The sequence below is a fragment of the Aegilops tauschii genome, chromosome 2, assembly GCF_002575655.3.
Source record: "Aegilops tauschii subsp. strangulata cultivar AL8/78 chromosome 2, Aet v6.0, whole genome shotgun sequence".
NCBI lineage: Eukaryota > Viridiplantae > Streptophyta > Magnoliopsida > Poales > Poaceae > Aegilops > Aegilops tauschii.
This window is the reverse complement of record NC_053036.3, coordinates 66,430,362-66,439,047: the sequence shown is the minus strand read 5'-3', so window position 1 is coordinate 66,439,047 and position 8,686 is coordinate 66,430,362.

The following is an 8,686-nucleotide window of genomic DNA, read 5'->3' as shown; positions in this document are numbered from 1 at the left end:
TTTCACCCACATAGCATGTGCAAAAGAGTAGAGAGGGTTACGGCAAAAACTGGACGCACTTCGTGTACAAACTGGACAATCTCTTTCGAAGTATCAGGGTTTCTGACGAGAACTCATCTGTTACACTGGCACTTCATTTTTTTAAACTTATTACAACTTTAGACCTTTTTTGCGTTCCATACGCACCATTCAAAGCGACGTCATCAATTTTCAAAACTTTCTGACATCATTTGCTATTTTTAGTCATTTACCGATTTGTTTAGAGAGCTAAATGTCCGTGAAATTGAAAATCACTACAGAATGAACTCTTAAAATGTTGAAACTTGGCATGGTATCATCATTTCACCCACATAGCATGTGCAAAAGAGTAGAGAGGGTTACGGCAAAAACTGGACGCACTTCGTGTACAAACTGGACTATCTCTTTCGGAGTATCGGGGTTTCGGACGAGAACTCATCTGTTACACTGGCTCTTCATTTTTTTAAACTTATTAGAACTCCAAACTTTTTTGCGTTTCGTACACACCATTGAAACCGACGTCATCAATTTTCAAAACTTTCTGACATCATTTGCTATTTTTTAGTCATTTACCGATTTGTTTAGAGAGCTAAATGACCGTCAAATTGAAAATCACTGCAAAATGAACTCTGAAAATGTCGAAACTTGGCATGGTATCATCATTTCACCCACATAGCATGCGCAAAAGAGTAGAGAGGGTTACGGCAAAAACTGGACGCACTTCGTGTACAAACTGGACAATCTCTTTCGAAGTATCAGGGTTTCGAACGAGAACTCATCTGTTACACTGGCACTTCATTTTTTAAACTTATTACAACTCCAGACTTTTTTGCATTCCGTACACACCATTCAAAGAGACGTCATCAATTTTCAACACTTTCTGACATCATTTGCTATTTTTCAGTCATTTAACGATTTGTTTAGAGAGCTAAATGACCGTGAAATTGAAAATCACTACAAAATGAACTCTGAAAATGTCGAAACTTGGCATGGTATCATCATTTCACCCACATAGCATGTGCAAAAGAGTAGAGAGGGTTACGGCAAAAACTGGAGGCACTTCGTGTACAAACTGGACAATCTCTTTCGAAGTATCAGGGTTTCTGACGAGAACTCATCTGTTACACTGGCACTTCATTTTTTTAAACTTATTACAACTTTAGACCTTATTTGCGTTCCATACGCACCATTCAAAGCGACGTCATCAATTTTCAAAACTTTCTGACATCATATGCTATTTTTTAGTCATTTACCGATTTGTTTAGAGAGCTAAATGTCCGTGAAATTGAAAATCACTACAGAATGAACTCTGAAAATGTCGAAACTTGGCATGGTATCATCATTTCACCCACATAGCATGTGCAAAAGAGTAGAGAGGGTTACGGCAAAAACTGGACGCACTTCGTGTACAAACTGGACAATCTCTTTCGGAGTATCGGGGTTTCGGACGAGAACTCATCTGTTACACTGGCTCTTCATTTTTTTAAACTTATTAGAACTCCAAACTTTTGTGCGTTTCGTACACACCATTGAAACCGACGTCATCAATTTTCAAAACTTTCTGACATCATTTGCTATTTTTCAGTCATTTACCGATTTGTTTAGAGAGCTAAATGACCGTGAAATTGAAAATCACTACAAAATGAACTCTGAAAATGTCGAAACTTGGCATGGTATTATCATTTCACCCACATAGCATGTGCAAAAGAGTAGAGAGGGTTACGGCAAAAACTGGACGCACTTCGTGTACAAACTGGACAATCTCTTTCGGAGTATCAGGGTTTCGAACGAGAACTCATCTGCTACAGTGGCACTTCATTTTTTAAACTTATTACAAGTCCAGACTTTTTTTTGCGTTCTGTATGCACCATTCAAAGCGACGTCATCAGTTTTGAACACTTGCTGACATCATTTGCTATTTTTTAGTCATTTACTGATTTGCTTAGAGAGCTAAATGACCGTGAAATTGAAAATTACTACAAAATGAACTCTAAAAATGTCGAAAGTAGGCATGGTATCATCATTTCACCCACATAGCGTGTGCAAAAGTGTAGAGAGGGTTACGGCAAAAGATGGACGCACTTCGTGTACAAACTGGACAATCTCTTTCGGAGTATCAGGGTTTCGAACGAGAACTCATCTTTTACACTAGCACTTAATTTTTTAAACTTATTACAACTCAAGACTTTTTTTGCGTTCCGTACGCACCATTCAAAGCGGCGTCATCAATTTTCAACACTTTCTGACATCATTTGCTATTTTTCAGTCATTTACCGATTTGTTTACGGATCTAAATGACCGTGAAATTGAAAATCACTACAAAATGAACTCTGAAAATGTCGAAACTTGGCATGGTATCATCATTTCACCCACATAGCATGTGCAAAAGAGTAGAGAGGGTTACGGCAAAAACTGGACGCACTTCGTGTACAAACTGGACAATCTCTTTCGAAGTATCAGGGTTTTTGACGAGAACTCATCTGTTACACTGGCACTTCATTTTTTTAAAACTTATTACAACTTTAGACTTTTTTTGCATTCCATACGTACCATTCAACGCGACGTCATCAATTTTCAAAACTTTCTGACATCATTTGCTATTTTTCAGTCATTTACCGATTTGTTTAGAGAGCTAAATGACCGTGAAATTGAAAATCACTACAAAGTGAACTCTTAAAATGTCGAAACTTGGCATGGTATCATCATTTCACCCACATAGCATGTGCAAAAGAGTAGAGAGGGTTACGGTAAAAACTGGACGCACTTCGTGTACAAACTGGACAATCTCTTTCGAAGAATCAGGGTTTCGGACGAGAACTCATCTGTTACACTGGCACTTCATTTTTTTAAACTTATTACAACTCCAGAATTTTTTGCGTTTCGTACACACCATTCAAAGCGACGTCATCAATTTTCAAAACTTTCTGACATCATTTGCTATTTTTAGTCATTTACCGATTTGTTTAGAGAGCTAAATGACCGTGAAATTGAAAATCACTACAGAATGAACTCTGAAAATGTCAAAACTTGGCATGGTATCATCATTTCACCCACATAGCATGTGCAAAAGAGTAGAGAGGGTTACGGCAAAAACTGGACGCACTTCGTGTACAAACGGGACAATCTCTTTCGGAGTATCAGGGTTTCGAACGAGAACTCATCTGTTACACTGGCACTTCATTTTTTTATAACTTATTACAACTTTAGACTTTTTTTTGCGTTCCATACGCACCATTCAACGCGACGTCATCAATTTTCAACACTTTCTGACATCATTTGCTATTTTTTAGTCATTTACCGATTTGTTTAGAGAGCTAAATGACCGTGAAATTGAAAATCACTACAAAATGAACTCTTAAAATGTCGAAAGTTGGCATGGTATCATCATTTCACCCACATAGCGTGTGCAAAAGAGTAGAGAGGGTTACGGCAAAAACTGGACGCACTTCGTGTACAAACTGGACAATCTCTTTCGGAGTATCAGGGTTTCGGACGAGAACTCATCTTTTACACTAGCACTTAATTTTTTAAACTTATTACAACTCAAGACTTTTTTTCTGTTCCGTACGCACCATTCAAAGCGACGTCATCAATTTTCAACACTTTCTGACATCATTTGCTATTTTTCAGTCATTTACCGATTTGTTTAGAGAGCTAAATGACCGTGAAATAGAAAATCACTACAAAATGAACTCTGAAAATGTCGAAACTTGGCATGGTATCATCATTTCACCCACATAGCATGTGCAAAAGAGTAGAGAGGGTTACGGCAAAAACTGGACGCACTTCGTGTACAAACTGGACAATCTCTTTCGAAGTATCAGGGTTTCTGACGAGAACTCATCTGTTACACTGGCACTTCATTTTTTTTAAACTTGTTACAACTTTAGACTTTTTTGCGTTCCATACGCACCATTCAACGCGACGTCATCAATTTTCAAAACTTTCTGACATCATTTGCTATTTTTCAGTCATTTACCGATTTGTTTACGGATCTAAATGACCGTGAAATTGAAAATCACTACAAAATGAACTCTGAAAATGTCGAAACTTGGCATGGTATCATCATTTCACCCACATAGCATGTGCAAAAGAGTAGAGAGGGTTACGGCAAAAACTGGACGCACTTCGTGTACAAACTGGACAATCTCTTTCGGAGTATCAGGGTTTCGGACGAGAACTCATCTGTTACACTGGCACTTCATTTTTTTAAACTTATTACAACTCCAGAATTTTTTTGCGTTCCGTACGCACCATTCAAAGCGACGTCATCAGTTTTCAACACTTTCTGACATCATTTGCTATTTTTAGTCATTTACCGATTTGTTTAGAGAGCTAAATGATCGTGAAATTGAAAATCACTACAGAATGAACTCTGAAAATGTCAAAACTTGGCATGGTATCATCATTTCACCCACATAGCGTGTGCAAAAGAGTAGAGAGGGTTACGGCAAAAACTGGACGCACTTCGTGTACAAACTGGACAATCTCTTTCGGAGTATCAGGGTTTCGAACGAGAACTCATCTGCTACACTGGCACTTAATTTTTTAAACTTATTACAACTCCACACTTTTTTTTGCATTCCGTACGCACCATTCAAAGCGACGTCATCAGTTTTGAACACTTTCTGACATCATTTGCTATTTTTCAGTCATTTACCGATTTGCTTACGGATCTAAATGACCGTGAAATTGAAAATCACTACAAAATGAACTCTGAAAATGTCGAAACTTGGCATGGTATCATCATTTCACCCACATAGCATGTGCAAAAGAGTAGAGAGGGTTACGGCAAAAACTGGACGCACTTCGTGTACAAACTGGACAATCTCTTTCGGAGTATCAGGGTTTCGGACGAGAACTCATCTGTTACACTGGCACTTCATTTTTTTAAACTTATTACAACTCAAGAATTTTTTTGCGTTCCGTACGCACCATTCAAAGCGACGTCATCAATTTTCAAAACTTTCTGACATCATTTGCTATTTTTAGTCATTTATCGATTTGTTTAGAGAGCTAAATGACCGTGAAATTGAAAATCACTACAGAATGAACTCTGAAAATGTCAAAACTTGGCATGGTATCATCATTTCACCCACATAGCATGTGCAAAAGAGTAGAGAGGGTTACGGCAAAAACTGGACGCACTTCGTGTACAAACGGGACAATCTCTTTCGGAGTATCAGGGTTTCGAACGAGAACTCATCTGTTACACTGGCACTTCATTTTTTTAAAACTTATTACAACTTTAGACTTTTTTTTGCGTTCCATACGCACCATTCAACGCGACGTCATCAATTTTCAACACTTTCTGACATCATTTGCTATTTTTTAGTCATTTACCGATTTGTTTAGAGAGCTAAATGACCGTGAAATTGAAAATCACTACAAAATGAACTCTTAAAATGTCGAAAGTTGGCATGGTATCATCATTTCACCCACATAGCGTGTGCAAAAGAGTAGAGAGGGTTACGACAAAAACTGGACGCACTTCGTGTACAAACTGGACAATCTCTTTCGGAGTATCAGGGTTTCGGACGAGAACTCATCTTTTACACTAGCACTTAATTTTTTAAACTTATTACAACTCCAGACTTTTTTTGCGTTCCGTACGCACCATTCAAAGCGACGTCATCAATTTTCAACACTTTCTGACATCATTTGCTATTTTTCAGTCATTTACCGATTTGTTTACGGAGCTAAATGTCCGTGAAATTGAAAATCACTACAAAATGAACTCTGAAAATGTCGAAACTTGGCATGGCATCATCATTTCACCCACATAGCATGTGCAAAAGAGTAGAGAGGGTTACGGCAAAAACTGGACGCACTTCGTGTACAAACTGGACAATCTCTTTCAGAGTATCAGGGTTTCGGACGAGAACTCATCTGTTACACTGGCACTTCATTTTTTAAAACTTATTACAACTCCAGACTTTTTTTCTGTTCCGTACGCACCATTCAAAGCGACGTCATCAATTTTCAACACTTTCTGACATCATTTGCTATTTTTCAGTCATTTACCGATTTGTTTAGAGAGCTAAATGACCGTGAAATAGAAAATCACTACAAAATGAACTCTGAAAATGTCGAAACTTGGCATGGTATCATCATTTCACCCACATAGCATGTGCAAAAGAGTAGAGAGGGTTACGGCAAAAACTGGACGCACTTCGTGTACAAACTGGACAATCTCTTTCGGAGTATCGGGGTTTCGAACGAGAACTCATCTGCTACACTGGCACTTCATTTTTTAAACTTATTAGAACTCCAGACTTTTTTTTGCGTTTCGTATGCACCATTGAAACCGACGTCATCAATTTTCAAAACTTTCTGACATCATTTGCTATTTTTTAGTCATTTACCGATTTGTTTAGAGAGCTAAATGATCGTGAAATTGAAAATCACTACAAAATGAACTCTGAAAACGTCGAAACTTGGCATGGTATCATCATTTCACCCACATAGCGTGTGCAAAAGAGTAGAGAGGGTTACGGCAAAAACTGGACGCACTTCGTGTACAAACTGGACAATCTCTTTCGGAGTATCAGGGTTTCGAACGAGAACTCATCTGCTACACTGGCACTTAATTTTTTAAACTTATTACAACTCCAGACTTTTTTTTGCATTCCGTACGCACCATTCAAAGCGACGTCATCAGTTTTGAACACTTTCTGACATCATTTGCTATTTTTCAGTCATTTACCGATTTGCTTACGGATCTAAATGACCGTGAAATTGAAAATCACTACAAAATGAACTCTGAAAATGTCGAAACTTGGCATGGTATCATCATTTCACCCACATAGCATGTGCAAAAGAGTAGAGAGGGTTACGGCAAAAACTGGACGCACTTCGTGTACAAACTGGACAATCTCTTTCGGAGTATCAGGGTTTCGGACGAGAACTCATCTGTTACACTGGCACTTCATTTTTTTAAACTTATTACAACTCAAGAATTTTTTTGCGTTCCGTACGCACCATTCAAAGCGACGTCATCAATTTTCAAAACTTTCTGACATCATTTGCTATTTTTAGTCATTTATCGATTTGTTTAGAGAGCTAAATGACCGTGAAATTGAAAATCACTACAGAATGAACTCTGAAAATGTCAAAACTTGGCATGGTATCATCATTTCACCCACATAGCATGTGCAAAAGAGTAGAGAGGGTTACGGCAAAAACTGGACGCACTTCGTGTACAAACGGGACAATCTCTTTCGGAGTATCAGGGTTTCGAACGAGAACTCATCTGTTACACTGGCACTTCATTTTTTTAAAACTTATTACAACTTTAGACTTTTTTTTGCGTTCCATACGCACCATTCAACGCGACGTCATCAATTTTCAACACTTTCTGACATCATTTGCTATTTTTTAGTCATTTACCGATTTGTTTAGAGAGCTAAATGACCGTGAAATTGAAAATCACTACAAAATGAACTCTTAAAATGTCGAAAGTTGGCATGGTATCATCATTTCACCCACATAGCGTGTGCAAAAGAGTAGAGAGGGTTACGACAAAAACTGGACGCACTTCGTGTACAAACTGGACAATCTCTTTCGGAGTATCAGGGTTTCGGACGAGAACTCATCTTTTACACTAGCACTTAATTTTTTAAAGTTATTACAACTCAAGACTTTTTTTGCGTTCCGTACGCACCATTCAAAGCGACGTCATCAATTTTCAACACTTTCTGACATCATTTGCTATTTTTCAGTCATTTACCGATTTGTTTACGGAGCTAAATGTCCGTGAAATTGAAAATCACTACAAAATGAACTCTGAAAATGTCGAAACTTGGCATGGCATCATCATTTCACCCACATAGCATGTGCAAAAGAGTAGAGAGGGTTACGGCAAAAACTGGACGCACTTCGTGTACAAACTGGACAATCTCTTTCAGAGTATCAGGGTTTCGGACGAGAACTCATCTGTTACACTGGCACTTCATTTTTTAAAACTTATTACAACTCCAGACTTTTTTTCTGTTCCGTACGCACCATTCAAAGCGACGTCATCAATTTTCAACACTTTCTGACATCATTTGCTATTTTTCAGTCATTTACCGATTTGTTTAGAGAGCTAAATGACCGTGAAATAGAAAATCACTACAAAATGAACTCTGAAAATGTCGAAACTTGGCATGGTATCATCATTTCACCCACATAGCATGTGCAAAAGAGTAGAGAGGGTTACGGCAAAAACTGGACGCACTTCGTGTACAAACTGGACAATCTCTTTCGAAGTATCAGGGTTTCTGACGAGAACTCATCTGTTACACTGGCACTTCATTTTTTTTAAACTTGTTACAACTTTAGACTTTTTTGCGTTCCATACGCACCATTCAACGCGACGTCATCAATTTTCAAAACTTTCTGACATCATTTGCTATTTTTCAGTCATTTACCGATTTGTTTACGGATCTAAATGACCGTGAAATTGAAAATCACTACAAAATGAACTCTGAAAATGTCGAAACTTGGCATGGTATCATCATTTCACCCACATAGCATGTGCAAAAGAGTAGAGAGGGTTACGGCAAAAACTGGACGCACTTCGTGTACAAACTGGACAATCTCTTTCGGAGTATCAGGGTTTCGGACGAGAACTCATCTGTTACACTGGCACTTCATTTTTTTAAACTTATTACAACTCCAGAATTTT